The following is a 17,608-nucleotide window of genomic DNA, read 5'->3' on the forward strand; positions in this document are numbered from 1 at the left end:
TTTGCCCATGTGTTTGTTTTTAAGGCAGCGTTTGTGCACAAAGGTACCTCAAGGAACTGATTTCAGACAGACTTCTGAGGCAGCGTAACATTTTATCGATCTACAGCAAAATAGAGAGAGCTTTGGTGAGAACTAAACAAATATTTAATTACATTAGTAATTCCTCGCTAATAATGACATCAGAAGTGGAAAATGTTGGTCAAAATTGTACATTTACACACAAACTGACCAGCAAACGCAACTTTCGGGCGGCATCTTTTTTTTCTAGCTCAACTGTCACAGAATGGAACGCAGAGGATTGAGGGATATCAAAGGCAGCGAAGGATACATTTATGCTGCTTTCAAAACTTGATCAGATGAAGGTATCTCAGGAGACAGGAAGTGAAGCTAACATTAGATTCGGACATGCCTTGATGCCTTCCTTTCTTGAAATGTGTCCTCCGAAGGCAGCATTTTCCAGGTTTTGGATGCAGCCCGTGTCTGTTTCTATGGTTTCTTATAGAGTTTGTTCTGTTCAGATGTCTCTTGTCAATTCTCTAGTTAGTTTCTCCCTCTGTTAGTGTTTTTAAACCAGAGCATATGAGCGGAGTTGAGCGGAGTGGAGCGGTGAGAATCTCCGCTCATCGCTCACAGAACTGTTCAACCCTACGCTCCCCCGCTCAAAGCTACATCAGGCCGCTCCGCTCATTATCGCTCAGCGCTCAATGCAGTTTGCTTCGCGCTCCACTCAAATTGCCCCCCGCTCGCTCCAAAAAAGGAAAAAAATCTACATGTATATCACTTTTAGCTTAGACCACAGCCTTACCTCCTAAAGAACTGAGCAACAACAACATTTTTCAAATAGAAATGTTTAATTTCAAATTACAAATTAGGCTAGTCACAAAAAGTCCTGTAAAATTAAACAAATAAATGGGCCTAATAATATAAATAAAAATGATATAAACAAAAAATATACATAAAAGTTTTAAAAGTAAATTAACTATTAGGCCAGAATTTTGATTAGTGAACTTCTGCGCAACGCGCATGATTAAAATTTAACGAATTCAATGTGGCCACGATTTACTTAAACAGGGAGAACGAATTAAGAAGTTGTGGGAACGAATTTAATTTGTGGCTACGATTTAGAAATGAGAAAACAAATTCTTAATTCATGGGAACAAAATATTAATTTGTGGCCAATGGCCATGGTATATTTTTGTCTGCATGTAATAAGAGCAGGGCTCCGTGTACACAATAGACCTACCGTGCCTTACCTATTTATCTATTAATTTATTATCGAATGATATATAGCTCACCTTTTGCTGCACTGCCATGTTTGCGTAGCACATCCTCGTGCTTTAGATTCCAATATCTTAGCTAACTCTCACAATCTCTCCACACTCCCTTTCAATTTCTTCTCCCTGCTCGTTCTTAACTTTGTGCATTTATGTATAAGGCTCGCAACTTCATTAAAACAATATTTGAACTCCATAACCTATTGCTCCACTATTGCTTAGCTATTTCACAGATTCTAGATCTAGCAAATAGCCAAAGGGCATTCTGGGTTGAGCGAGTTGAGCGGAATCTTCAGAAAGGCGTTCACCGCTCTGGAGGAAATATTACCGCTACGCTCCGCTCACATGCTCTGATTTAAACCCAGTGTCTGGTTCAGTTTGGTTGTCTGTTATCATTGTGTTTTACCCGGTTGTTCTGTTCCAATTTCTGTGTTTTTGTTTCAAGTTCCTTTTATGAATAAACATTTGACTGGTGCTCTTAGATCCTGTCCACTTTATTTTTCAACTGCGGTGTGATGGGCATGTGTTCTCAGAAAAGCACCTCTTCCCTATACAGAGGGACAACAACATAGATTAAAGAATTAGTTCACTTTCAAATAAACTTTTGCTTATAATTTATTCACCCCCTTGTCATCCAAGATATCCATGTCTTTCTGTCTTCAGTCGAAAAGAAATGAAGATTTTTGATGAAAACATTTCAGGATCTTTCTCCATATAATGGAAGTCAATGGCCTTCAAACGGTTCAAGGTCCAAATGAGAGGTTCAGTACAGCTTCAAAGGGGCTTTAAACCACATCAAACGGTACCAGACGATCAATAAGGGTCTTATCTAGCGAAACGATATGTCATTTTTTTTTAAATAAATAAATTTTAAGTTTTATAAGCACAAATGCTCGCCTTGCTCTGTTCAGTTATGCACGCTCGTGACGTCACGTAAAACGCAATTACGTTGAAAAGGTCACGCTAGATGCAGGCGGAAGTACCAAGTCAGTGTTTACAAATGAGCGGAAGGAGGACCGTATCCACATATTCAAACGTCTTTGTGCCTGCGTCTAGCGTGACCTTTCAACGTAATTGAATTTTACGTGACGTCACGAGCGCGCATCACTGAACAGAGCCAGGCGAGCATTTGTGCTTATAAAACTTAAACTTTATTTATTTTTAAAAAAAATCACCGATCGTTTCGCTAGATAAGACCCTTATTGATCGTCTGGTACCGTTTGATGTGGTTTAAAGCCCTTTTGAAGCTGTACTGAACCTTACATTTGGACATTGAACCGTTTGAAGGCCATTGACTTCCATTATATGGAGAAAGATCCTGAAATGTTTTCATCAAAAATCTTCATTTCTTTTCGACTGAAGACAGAAAGACATGGATATCTTGGATGACAAGGGGGTGAGTAAATTATAAGCAAAAGTTTATTTGAAAGTGAACTAATCCTTTAATATTAGAAATTCTGATAACATCAAAAGTCCTGACTGGCAGTTTACTCCATACATGATCTACTCCATAAAGTCCAAACTGTTTTGTACTTCATGATGCAATATCTTTAAGGTATCTATTAATATGTGCTGTTGTGACTAGGCATGTGCCGGTATCAAATTTTCATGTTGCGATTAATTGCTGAAGCTTTTATCACGGTATACGGTATTATCACGACATTGAAATAAGTTGCAAAAAAAGTGTTTTCATACTATAACAGGTTAAATCACTTTCTTATAACAAAAGAACCAAACATTTAAATACAATAAAGCAATACACAAAAATGTATAAAGTAAACAAATATTTAAAACAGATTAAAGTGCAAAAGAATTATAAAGAACAATAGGTATGCTGAAATGTACATGTAACTAAGATTAATACATGCTTTAGAAGTATTTTTCATTGTCAGTTTGTTAATGAAGGAACTAATGTTAAATACTGGAGCCTTGTAAAGTGTGTGATTGAACAACAGTCGGAACATATTTAAACAATATCTAGGGCATGTCATTTAGTCCAGATTAAAATATAAAATGCAAGTTTGAAAATTAATAGCCTTAAGTCTTTAAGTATTATGTATTAGGTTATGTGATTATTGGGGAAACGGCTGCATTTCTGCTGTTCCGTCAGCGCCCTCTGCTGTCGAAGAATGAATGTGCACTTCAGCGTGTCTCCTCATTCCGCCATGTGCTCGGCTCATGCACGGTCTATTTACATCAGTGCGCGTTCCTCTTTGACGTGTTTTTCATTTTAAACGGTTGATGGGTAAAGTATTCTAAAAATTCATTCTAAAAATCTGAATAATTCTTAATAAATAATTATTCACGATATTTTGAAGTGCCCACGATAACAATATTGTGCATGTTCATTATTGCGGTATATCGTATTACCATTTACCAGCACATGTCTAGTTGTGACTTTTCGACACACAGGCAAAGGAAATATTTACAGGTCACATTATAGCTCTGTGTTGATGGTGTCATTATTTCAGCTGACGGTTGTGCCTCACAGAGGAAAGCTGCGTGGAGTTTGACAGTGTTGGCCGTTATTTCATTACCCTTCCTGTTTGAAACCCTGACCAGAGTGGCATCAGTAATGGAATTTATTTTCCTAGGAATGCATATCTTCTGGGTGTAGATGGTGCAGGCTTTCTCTCAGAACGAGAACTAGCAAGCACAGAATTGATATTGCTTACACATCAAGTGGTATGGTAATGCTCAAACCCTACATGCGCTATTCCATTTTACACAAGCAATACACATAGTTGGCTTGTCAATCAACATTGAGTGCTTGCAGCCATTTTTTCTGGCCTAGCATAGAACCTAAAGATGAACCTTATGAAAGATTTGTTAATTGACTTGAAAAATGGTCTGCAGATATACTCAAAGCAAACGTTAAAGTGAAAAAGAAGGTCAAGGAATAGCTATCATAACTCAAGCAGATGAGGTGTGTATAAATAGAAGGGCCAAGATTTTCCCAAATAACAATATTTTACTTCTCAGACATTCTGCAATGTTAGTTTATGGTAAAAAGCACATTACTAGAATGTTAGCAACTGTTGAACTGCTGATGGCAACTTCCATGGTCATTAACCCCCCAAAAAGGTGAAGGGCATGAGAAGGTATTCACGAAACCAAGCTTGACCGTTCGACCCGGAGGGCTCTCGCAACATCCGATGGGAGCTTGAATTATCACAGCATTGGACAGGTAAGCCCCGCCAGCAGTTGAATTGTAAACTAGAGTACACCGCAGGATTATACAAGAATAATTCGGGATCAAGTTTAGTCCAACGGGAGCTTTGGATGAAAGTGATTGCAGCATCGGACGGGTAGGCCCCGCTTGCAGTCGAACGGAGGGCGTCCACTGCATTCAGTCAGGAGGGCTTGACCAGCACTTCGAAGGGGGCTGGGAAACGGGAATAGATCCCTCGCTGTCCCTCGGTTTTTGCAGCATAAATTTACATTTTTTTGGCGGCTGCCAAAATGAATTTTTGTCCCGCCAAAGCCTTATTTGATCAGTTATTGTGATTTATGAGGGATGTAGAATAGATGACTGCTGCGCTTGTGATAGGACGCATGTTAACTGAGTGACAGGGAGAATGAGCAGAGAGCGCTCTCACGCGCACACTCTCTCTGTCTTCAAAATAAGCACTGTCTTAGCTTTCTAATATTTCACATATTACGTTAATCAAAATCAAAACGTCAGAAGACCGAATCCATCTTGCACGTGGCGCATTCAGACATTGTTTCCCTTGAATTAAAGCTGGGTGTGAATTGCGCTAAAAAAACGTTGACCCTTCTCTGACCAACTGACATAAACCATACTTTCAATAAACTGGAAACAAATCCTATCCAGTTATGAAGTGTTTTCTGTGTGTTGACATATCTTTCGCGATGTTCTAACAGACGGGATTCGCACACAACACGTCTGCTAATGTCCGATTCGTGGCCTAATGACTCCTTTGAACCGAATCATTTTAACGACTGGTTAGAACAACTGTTCTGTCCAACACAGGTCCAACACTGAACTAATTAACCAGTTTAGTCATTTACTTAGAACACATCTGAAATGAGAACACAAGTGTGCTTACCCATTTTAGTAAGAGTGGATAGTAAGAATTATTTTTAATTATCCACAGTCTTTCAGAAAATTAGGCTATTTAATATTGATATGATTACATACCAAAACAATTATCTGTTAATAGTGTAAAAAATGAGGAACAAAAACAAACATCAAGGTATCAAAATAAGATAAGCAAAAAATTACAAACTGTTTCTTTGGATTTAATTTTAATTTATTGTCAGTATTGCGCTTGCAGATCACGTGGGTTAGGTACTTTTTACTGTGCATGTGTGTGTGTCTGTCAGCCACCACCGAAGACCATTTTTGACCCAGGAAAAACCCTGGGCCTGCGGCAGGGGCAGGACCCGGTGCTGCATGGGAGGTGGAAGCTGTGGGAGAAGGGTGAGTAGATTGCAGAGAAACACACAGATTAAATAATTCTTCTTTATTTAATCTTTGTGATAAGTTTACATTCGAATTCAACAGGGCTTGCACCGTCTTGGACCGACTTGTAAGGTCCAGGAGACATTGCGAACCTGCTCCATCTCTTCCATCTCATATAGGGGTACCCCGAATTTAGAGAATCAGGCAGTTTGTTCTCCTTACAACTGTTTTAATTATCCTTGTTTCTATTTTTAATTCTTATACATGGTATTTTTATTTCTTATGCATATGTAATCACTATTTTAATTAATTTTCTATGTAAAGTACTTTGAATTACCATTGTGTATGAAATGTGCTATATAAATAAACTTGCCTTGCCTTGCCTTAACCCTTTAACAGTCCATTTTCCTTTGGCAGGGATGGTTGGATGGACCGGAGTGGAGGTAGACGCAGAGGAAGATGGTGAGTGTCTCCCTTATTTGAGGATGGGGGCTCAATGATGTTGACAGTTGGAGAGGGTTTATTCCTTGGAACGGTGGTTTGCGAGGCTCAGCAGTGACAAAAGAATCATCATTGGAAGGGAAGAGCTTTAACTCAGACATGACAGCAAAATGGCGGGGCCGAAAGCTGTAAAACTTGTCGCAGGACAGAGGTGAGAGACCGGCTTCCTCTTGCACTGATTGGTTGATTACCTGAACGTGCTCCTCCCGAAATTTGTTAAATAAAACTTTATTTGGATGGACACCCCCTAACACCTGCCTGCAAATAGTCATCAGTTCTCTGCACAAATCATAGTACAGCAGGGATCTCCAACCCTGCTACTGGAGAGCTACCATCCTGCAGAGTTCAGCTCTAACCCCATTTAAACACATCTGAACCAGTGAAATCGAGGTGTTCAGGGTTACTTGAAAATCACAGGCAGTTGTGTTGGAGCAGGGTTAGAACTGAATTATGCTGGAAGAAAGCTCTCCAGGAGCAGGGTTTGAAGACTCCTGTACTTTAAATTAAATAATAAAAATACACCACTTTGTGTCTACAAAGACGTGTTAGAACTGTCATTGGTGCACACTGAAAAAACAAATTTGATGCATGATCCTGGTTTAAGATCCCATAATAGTGCTGAAAAAGTTTATTCAGGAGGGAAAGAACTAAATGATAAATAAACCTAATAAAAGACGTGACAATGTAGAGGATCCTACTGTTTGGTGCAGTCTTAGTCAGTGGCGGCGCCAGGGGGGGGCTAGGGGTGTAAAGAAATGTCTGTAAGATTGTAGCCTAATAAATGTTATTATTAATTTATAATTTAGCTAGGCTATATTAATCATACATAATAAATAATCCTGTCATATAAAGTTTATGACATTTAAAAAATATTTAGATAAAAATGGGACAAATAATTACATGATAATATAGTCATAATTTAAGTAAATTGATAAAAAAAATAAAAAAAAATTTGAAATTCAAAAAAGTGATTACTGGTTCAGAATGGCTGCTTAAAGGGATAGTTCACTCTCAAGTTGTTCCAAACATGTAGGCTATACATTTCTTTGTTATGTTGAACACACAGGAAGATTACTATGGAAGTCAATGTTGCCCCCAAAGCAGCCTGGTTACAAACTTTCTTCTAAATATCTTCTTTTGTGTTTAGCAGAATAAAGAAACGCATACAGGTTTGGACATCATGAGGGCGAGTAAATGATGACAGAATTTTCATTTTGGGTGAACTATCCCTTTAAAGTGCACCAAATAGGCTCTAAAGAGTTCTTTAGAAATAAATGAATGGGTGTCCCTTATTTGGCCACACTAAAGGTGGCAACCCTAGGTCAGACTAGTGTGTTGGTAACTGGCTGTGTGATTTCGTGATCTGAGCATTTTAGGCCGAAGCGTGTGTCTGTTGCTGATATATATATATATATATATATATATATATATATATATATATATATATATATATATATATATATATATATATATATATATATATATGCCTATAGTTGCAGAATGAATATAGTTAATGCGGGCATGTACGCATTAATTTATACCAGGGTGGTCCAATGTGACTCCATAATGCCATAATGACGCCGCAAAATTCAAAGCACCTTCTCTTAAGTGTTGAGCATCCCCATAGCACCTGCAACAGAAAATCTCTGGAGCCGCCACTGGTCTTAGTCTGTAATCACTACAAGCTGATGTACACAGCAATCACTGCATTTGTTGCTAAGAAACTGCATAGCAATGCTGACCTATTTTTTTTTTTTTTACATGTTACACATTATGGCTACAGTGATGGTGTCAAGACATTGACATATAACTCAACAAAACGTCTACAAACTTCTTTCCCTATTGTAGCTTCTGGCTCTGGCATTCCTGATGTGTTCATTCACGCTTCCCTGGCTGAGCAGCAGGTACCATGGATATTCAAAGGCCATGTGCACTAGAAATGAGACTTGTTTACTTTTATTTTTCGGGTGGCAGGAAACAACCCCTGTAAAATCTTTTTTGTTGTTCCTCTAAGCTAATCTGCCCATTGTGCCAAAGTAAACAGCCTTTGTTTAATTTTCTGCATGAGATAAAAATTATTTGTTCCAAAAGAGAACAGATATTAATTACAATGGGCCCTCCTTTCAACATCTGTATAATGACTGTGAATGTGCTTCTCACTACTCATGGGTGAAATTTGGTGTGCTACTAGAAAACACCCCATTATGATGTGGCAGCACTTGCTTGTCCCTGCTGAACAACAGGATCCATTAAACATGTTTGCCAACAGCTCTCTTTACTAACTTCAAACTGAAATGGACATAAAATGAGGGCACCCAGAGACGTAGGAAGCAGGTTCTAAGGGGACAAACTGTGTCTATTTTATTTTCTGCCTCTGATAACAGTGTCAAATGGGATGCTATTGGAAAAGTGGAAGTACTGGTGGACAGTGTACGGTAAGAGCACCTCTATCTTACAGTTTTAAGTAACATACACACCTCATTACAACCTTAACTTGCTGCTGATACTCTTGTCAGTGCTAAAAGCCTTGGCCTCTGTGAGAGCACCTATTTCCAAGATGTAGCTAACCTTCATCCTTCATGGTAGTGGAACTTAACTGTAGGTAATTTGTGCCCTGAATCCATGAAAGGCTACTCATTCAGCCGGAACTAATTTACGCAGAATCAATTTTACCTTCCACGTGTAATAGCCCTGCCAGAAGAGTTGAATGAGTGATGTTCTGATTATTAGCAGCAGCATAATTATGCAAAACCATGTGGTGAGGAAAAAGCAGCCAAGCAAGAACAAATCACATCATATTTTTACTTTCCTCAGATTTTTTCATGGTTCCCTCTATTTCAAATTAAGTTAGATATTCTCCCAAAATCTAGGCCCTTTTTTGTTTGCATTCACACCCGTCATCACACTACAGTTATTTTCCTCCAGCTAAAATGGAACGTGAAGACATACTTACAAATTTTATTTTTGAAAATGTAAAACATTATTTTGTAGGTGGCATTAGATTAACATCATACAATTATTAAATTATTAAAGACAATCACACTGTAAAATTATTTGTTGGTTTAACTTAAAGTAGCTTAACCTGGTTGCCTTAAAATATTTAGTTAATTTAAACAAAAAAATTTAGTTGATACAAAGAAAGAGATTAGTTTATGCCACCAAAACTCAAAATATTGATATCTAAACAACAGTTATGAATCCAAGCTGATTTGACAAAAGATTTGTTGAAAAGTTGTGACAAGTCATGAAAATATTTTTTTTTTATAGTGCAGTGACAGACAGCACCCAGTCAATGCACTCATTTAAACTGAGTGAATGAAAGAGAAACATGTTATTTAATTCTACTCAGTGCTCAAAGTGAAATAAAAAGTGCCAGTACTCCCCCTCGGTTAAAATTGCGGGTAACACTTTATAATAACGTTCAGTTAAGTCATTTATAAGTGATTAGTTAATGATGAACTAATAATTTAAAAAACATTCCTAAATGATTATCAAGTGATATGCTAACATTTTATATATATATATATATATATATATATATATATATATATATATATATATATATATATATATATATATATATATATATATATATATATATATATATATATATATATTGTAAATCCCGTTACAAGTTATTTACAAGTGATTAGTAAATAATTAACTAATCATTTACGAAACATGACGATGCATTCATAAATTATTAATAAGTGAAATGTTAACTATTTTATGTATGTTTTGTAGATGCAGTTATAAGTAAATTACAATTGATTAGTTAATGATGAACTAGTAATTTACAAAACATGTCTATGCATTAGATTGCATTAGATCAGTCATCCCCTGCTTGCCATGGCTTGTTTTCTAGAAAAAGGGGTCAGTCACTATTGCTACATTTTCTAACTACCAGCAATGGTAGCATATGTAAACAGTTACATCTTAATTAGATGAGTCTTACAATGTAACCAGACTCCATATCGGTCACTTATTCACTCAGTCTTGTTACCTCTTTTTTCTTCCTTTTTTTTCTTTCTGTTTACTTTACAGGTCACAGGTGTGTATTCTCTTTATTTACTTCTTCTATTTTTTTCTTCTGTGATATTTGACTGTCTTGAGTTTACTATTCTGTCGTTTATTAAAGTCCACGGCCTCCACAGGCTATGACCACAGGCTTGCTGGAAATTGATCTCCTTCAGAACTAGATTTCTCCATACCAACGTTGGTTCTCCCAGTTCATTATAAGTCAACATCTTTGGCTGATGTGTTTGTCTTTGTGGGTAAGTTGATGACTGTGGCCCCTCCGGTTCACTCACAGAATCTCGATCATTGTCCTCAAAAACACTATCCTCCCGCGGAACATTCTCCTCTTCAGCACCAGTGACGTCTGAATTCTCTTCTTCAGAATCAGGTAGGGGTAACACTTTACAATAACAGTGCATGAATAATCATGTATTAATACATTAATTAATAGTTTATTAAACATGAACTCATGATTAGTGAAGATATGAACTAATCATGAACAAATGAGGAGCTATTATGAACTAAGACAGGAGTCATAAGGATTCATGCATGAATGACAGCAGCATTAATACATGTTAGTACATGTTTGATAATTAATGCATTAATTAACATGTATGGTTAAACTAAATCAAACAGGCTCCTTAAGAATAAATAAGAAGTACTCTGACTTTGAATTAAACATGTGATTTAATACTGTCATAATTTAAACTGTAATAGCCTATTATAATCTGCCATCTGCAGCTTTGTGATTTTTAGCCATTTTTGTGAGCCATTAATTACACACATTTGTCTAATCAAACGTGGAAAATAGACTAATAACTATCACTAATAATTTTAATTTGATATAAACTGTTTTCAGATTTTTATAGTTCAATTAGGCTACGTTTAGTCACAGCTAGTTTTCTTCCCGGAACTACAGTATATAGGGTTTGTTTCTGGTGGGATACTCATTAGTGGCGCTCTCGGTGCTCCTAGCGCGTTAGTTGTGTTCCTTCGGTATTGCTGGCATTTTCATCAAATAATATATGTCGACTGCTTTGGTTAACCTAAATAATAATTTAAGACATGTTTGTATGATTGTTGTATTGGGATATTTCTGGAGGTGTGTACTTTAATTAACTGTATTATTAAATTGTTTAAATGTAACCTATATGCTTCGATTAGCATTAGCCAGTGGATGCGCCCTGTTTTACATGTAAACATGCCTTATGTGTGTCTTTACAGGTATGTTTGGGTTTTCTTTTAAGTCCATATATGTTTAATTATATAAATATAAATAAAAGAACTAGCCCACAAATACTTTTTATCTTAGTTTTTTTTCTGTACCAAGGGTGTAAAGGAATAAGGATTCCTAGTGTATATGTTTATTCATTTTGTAAAGAATGAATTGTTAGTGCATCATTGTGTCATTACTTTACTTCAGGGGGCACGGCATTACTATCTCATGGTTAACTTACCATACACTAACATCAACTAATGGCTTGTTACTGTATGACTATGTCATGACTTTACTTGAGGGGGCACATCATGATTAATTCATTATTAACTAACCATACACTAACATCAACTCATGGCTTGTTAATGCATCATTGTGTCATGACTTTACTTGAGGGGGCACATCATGATTAATTCACTGTTAACTACTTATCAAATTCAGCTCATGATTTATCATAAACTTACTATCAAATTCGCATGTAACTAGTATAACTAGTATCCAGCCCAGTTAAGAGAATGGAGGTACAGTATCATCACGGCCTGTGTCTGGGTGGAGAGAGAACGTCTCGGGTTATGACTTTAACCCTTGTTCCCCGAGAAGGGGAACGAGACACTGTTGGTGGCAACAGTGGCAACATCGTGACGACACTTTGGGGAACGCCCCTTTGCGTAAAGCGTCTGAAGAAACAGTAGAATCAGCCCAATCCGATTGGTGTTGCGTGATGACGTAGTAACGGAAGATACAAAGAGACGTCCTGAACACAACAGAGATAGCGTTCTTGCGATGAAGCGAGCGCTCTGATGATTGGGTGGACACGAGACGCAGTGTCTCGTTCCCCTTCTCGGGGAACAAGGGTTATAGTCATAACCCGAGACGTTCCCCTTTGAGGGAACTCGAACTGCGTCATCGTGACGACACTTTGGGGAACGAGTACCAACTATCCCGCACCAATCATACCCAACCCAGTGTGAAGCTGGAACCCAGGCACAACTAGGGGGCGAGCACTCTAGCGCCAGGCGTCTCAGGGAGATGCAGACTGTAATAATGAATGAAGGTGTGAGGGTGGCCCACCCAGCCGCCTCGCAGATCTCTTGCATAGAGGCTCCAGAAAGGAGGGCCACCAAGGAGGCCATGCTCCTGGTAGAATGGGCCCTCACGGCTAACAGTGAAGGCAAGTTGCGCACCTGATAAGCCATGGCTATAGCCTGGACAATCCAGTTACGGATTGTCTGCTTTGACGCAGGCAGCCCTTTCTTGGGTGAACCAACACACCAACAGATTTCTCCAAGTAAATCCTCAATGCCCGCCGGGGCAGAGGAGGTGAAGTCTGCTCTCTTCCGCCGTCACGTGAGGTGGAGGATGGAATGCCTGGAGAACCACTGACCGTGCCACATTAGATGGCACCTTGGGCACGTAGCCCTGACTGGGATGCAAGATGGCCTTTACCATGCCAGGGGCAAACTCCAGGCAAGTCGGCGTGACAGCCAAGGCCTGGAGGTCCCCCACTCTCCTCAGAGAAGTGTTGGCAAGGAAAAAGGCCACCTTGAAGCTCAGTATTCTCGCCTCAGCCGACTCCGGCGGCTCAAAGGGGGCCTCAGCCAAACCCTCGAGCACCACCACCAGGTCCCAGGTTGGGACCCTGGAATGAGCCGCAGGCCTCATCCCCCGAGCCCCACCGAGGAATCGTACAACCAGATGGTGTCTTCCCAACGGCCCATCACTTAGAGCTGCGTGGAAAGCCCAAATGGCAGCCACATACGCCTTAAGTGTGGACGGGGAAAGACCGGCGGAGAAGCGGTCTTGACGGAACTCCAGCACTGAAGCCACCGGGCAGATAACTGGGTTCACCTCCCGCTCTCTACGCCAAGTGGAAAATACATTCCAATTAAGGCTGTACAACCTCCGGTTGGAAGGAGCTCTGGAGCTGAGTAGGGTCTCTACGACACCCGCCGACAGGCCCTCCTAAGAGAAGGCTGATGCCCTCCCGGCGGACACGCTCCAGAACTCCAGAGTGATCGGGGGAAAAGCGTACAGACGTAGCCTCGGCCACATCTGTGCCATGGCATCCAGCCCCAGCAGGGCCGGATGAGTGAGGGAGAACCACAGCGGGCAGTGGGACGTCTCTTGAGACCCGAATAGATCCACTTCCACCGGGCCCAACCGCTCGCACATAGCCTCCACCACCTCGGGGTGGAGTCGCCATTCCCCGGGCCTCAGCCCCTGCCTCGACAGGATGTCTGCTCCCTAGTTTTGGTCCCCGGGGATGTACATCGCCCTGAGGGATGACAACCTCCCCTGGGACCACAGGAGAACCTGATGCGCCAGTCTGCAAAGAGGGCGCGACCTCAGGCCCCCCTGGTGGTTTAAATACGATACTGCCGACATGTTGTCGGATCATATCAGGACATGTGGCCGCGGAGGTCCGGGAGAAAGCTCCTCAGAGCTTTGTAGACCGCCAGCATTTCCAGGCAGTTGATGTGCCAGGAAGAACGCCGGGTCTCCCACAGACCTCTGGAAAAACGGCCTTCCATGACCGTGTCCCAACCAGTGAGGGATGCGTCTGTTGAAACGGTTTCCCGGCAACATGATGCTCCCAGCACTGGCCCCCGGGACAGGAACCAAGGTCTCTTCCATATGATGAGGGAACGAAGGCATCTGCGCATTACCCTGATCATACAGAATGGTCTTCCCCTCAAGGAAAACCTCCCTGGTTCCCAGCCACCACTGTAGGGGTCTCGTGCAGCAGGCCAAGAGAAATTCTGTTGGACGCAGCTGCCGCAAGTCCCAGCAGTCCCAAACTGCTACACAGTGATGCCCGAATGGAGGAACCTGATAATGATACGCTTCGCCCCCGAAAGCGAACCTCAGGAATCCCCCGTGACACAGAAGGATGGAACATGGAAGTATGTGTCCTCTTTAGATCCACCGTGACAGACCAGTCCTCAGACTGGATCTGAATCATGACACCCAAGCATCTTGAATCTGAATCTCCTTGGAGAACGATCCAAGTACCTCCGATCTAAAGTTGGACGCAACTGGCCCTCCTTCTTAGGAACTATGAAGTACCGGCTGTAGAACCCGGACTCCCTGACTGGCGGAGGAATACGTTCAAAGCCTCCTTAACCCACAGGGAGTGTACTTCCTGTTCCATTACCCACACCTGCTCTGGGCCGACCACAATCCAGACCCCGTTAGACTTCAGGGAAGGGAACTGAACTGCGGCCTGTAACCCCGTTCTACAGTACGCAGGGCCCATGCAGATATATTCGGAGGCATAACCACGCGCCGAGATAATTTGCTAAGGGAACCGGCCTCTCGAGGCCGGCCTCGGGTGTCAACCGAGCCTCCACCCCGACCCCCTGAAGCGGCTAACCGGCAGGGCGAAATCGAGGAAGATTTTCGGTGTGAGTACGCGTTTGCTGGACCGCCGCAGGTCTTGCTAGAGGCGGCTGGTGCAGCACACGTGCGCTGGGAAACGATGTGGCCCGAAGCGTACTAGACGGCGGGAGCACAACCTACTACTACTAGACCTCGTACTAGACCTCGATCGCTCCTACCCGGGAGAGGGGGCCGGCCAGCAGGGGCCTCATCTAAGGGAGCAGCTCGACAGGGCCGCAACCTCCAATCTTAGATGGATATCCAGACAAGTCAAACACGCTTGGGCGACAGACTGATTAAAGTATCTAACTTAACAAAGTCAGATAACATGACACTCAATTCCTCAGAATTAAATGTCATCATTATCACCCAACCCGTGCAACCTGGTCTGAATGATAGGCTGTATATCTAACTCCTCAAAGTCAGATTTTATTTAATTCCTCAGAATTAAATGCAGCCATAATCATCAGATGATACTGTTTTATTGTATTATATACGGCTCGAAAATCACACGTTGCCTCAGCAACGTGGCCCAAGCAGTTATAATGCAATTGGCCTTCATCCCTCGAGAAGAAAGCCAAACATTATCACATTTCACAAATACGGTGAAACATGGTCTGAATGATAGGCTAAATATCTAACTCCTCAAAGTCAGATCATATTTCATTTAATTCCTCAGAATAAACCGCAGCCACAATCATCAGATGATACTGCTTTATTGTATTATATACGGCTCGTAAACCACACGTTGCCTCAGCAACGTGGCTCAAGCCGTTATAATACAATTGGCTTTCACCACTCGAGAAGAAAGCCAAACAGTATCACATTTCAAAAATACGGTAAAACATGATCAGAATGATAGGCTGAATGTCTAACTGCTCAAAGTCAGATCATATTTCATTTAATTCCTCTGAATTAAATGCAGCCACAATCATCAGACGATACTGTTTTATTGTATTTAAAAGAACTCATAAACCACACGTTGCCTCAGCACACGTCATACAACTGGCTTTCATCCCTCGAGAAAAAAGCCAAAAAGGCGCGAGGCTGAAACACCCGAAAGGCGCACGGCAGTACGCGACGAGATATTTCTGAATGAAAAACAGCCCGCCCCCTCAGGAGCTGACTGCATGCCTCGCACCCACAGTATCCCTTCTCACCGTGTCACGTTGTATAACTCTAATAACAGACCCAAACCTGCGCGCCGCCTCGGCAACGCAAGGTTGAAATCTGCATTAGAAAAGGCGAGCCTCGATACGGAGCTCATCCAATTCCTCAGAATTAGACAACTCACGCATCGGGTCCTCCACCCCGGGGGAAGAAGCCGCAGCGCGGGCTTCCACGCGGGGAAGGAGAACAATGGAGCTGTCACCGGGAAGGAGACGATGCCTTAAGCACTCACAAGTTCCCTTGACAGACCCATCTGCGAGTCCATGATAGATCAACCGTGCTGCCTCAACAGCACGGGATCGGCCATGGAATTTGCGAGCCCTGCATGCTTGAGAAAACAACGTTGGTAGATAACAACACCAAATACTCACAGACTGGTAACACAGAGCGCTAACGCTGAAGAGCAAAAAGCTATCTCTGTTGTGTTCAGGACGTCTCTTTGTATCTTCCGTTTATGCCGTCACATACTACGTCATCACGCAACACCAATCGGATTGGGCTGATTCTACTGTTTCTTCAGACGCTTTACGCGAAGGGGCATTCCCCAAAGTGTCGTCACGATGACGCAGTTCGAGTTCCCTCGAAGGGGAACTGTACAGATCCCAGCAGATGATCCTGACACTTCCTGACTTTACTGCATGTTTCCTGTTTGGTTATTTTTTGGTAACTGATTTCTCAGGAACTGTTATAAGTCACAGTAGGTTTAGTTTGTTGGGAAAGAGAATATCACAAAACAGACTGAGACCTTTTGAGATAAAATATAGCAGATTTAGTATTTTCTATGTTTGATAAGGGTGATCAGTGAAAGTAATGAAAAACTATTCCTGTGGCTTTCAGTAATATTTATGATGAAGCTTCTGATAAAAATGGTTTAAATTATGACAATAATACATTTTAAAATGTATTTCAAAGTCAAAATATTTGTTATTCATTCTTAGAAAGCCTGTTTGATTTAGTTTACCCATACATGTTAATTAATGCATTAATTATCAAACATGTACTAACATGTATTAAAACTGCTGTTATTCATGCTTGAATCCTTATGACTCCTGTCTTAGTTCATGATAGATCCTCATTTGTTCATGATTAGTTCATATCTTCACTAATCATGAGTTCATGTTCAATTAACTATTAATTCATGTATTAATACATGAGTTCTCATGTACTGTTATTGTAAAGTGTTACCCTTAAGGTGAAATATGAATACAACTCTATTTTGAGCAATCAAGTTTCTAATTTGTTAATTACACTTAAAGGAGCACTTCAGCGCTGGGAAGATGAATGTGTATTTAAACTGTGTCATTTATGTAGTAGAAATGTGAAATTATTTTTGAATTTGGTGCCTTCTAGACTGAGGAAAGACAGAAAATGTATTTTTGTCTCATGTGGATGAAAGACAACAACTCCCAGAATGCACTTGCTTCGCTGCCCTACGAGGCCACTTCCAAAGCCACGGCTATTGGTTATCACTTGCCCACCGCGGCACCGCCCCCAACGTCGTTTTGATATTCATAGTAATTGGATAATTTTGTTCAGTTAGAGAATATACACTACAATTAAAAACTGAATGTATCTTTTCAATAAAGTGTTAGTGAGCCGAACGGAAGTCACGACACAGACGCAGCA

This window comes from Gobio gobio, assembly GCF_949357685.1.
Source record: "Gobio gobio genome assembly, chromosome: 14".
NCBI classification, from domain to species: domain Eukaryota; kingdom Metazoa; phylum Chordata; class Actinopteri; order Cypriniformes; family Gobionidae; genus Gobio; species Gobio gobio.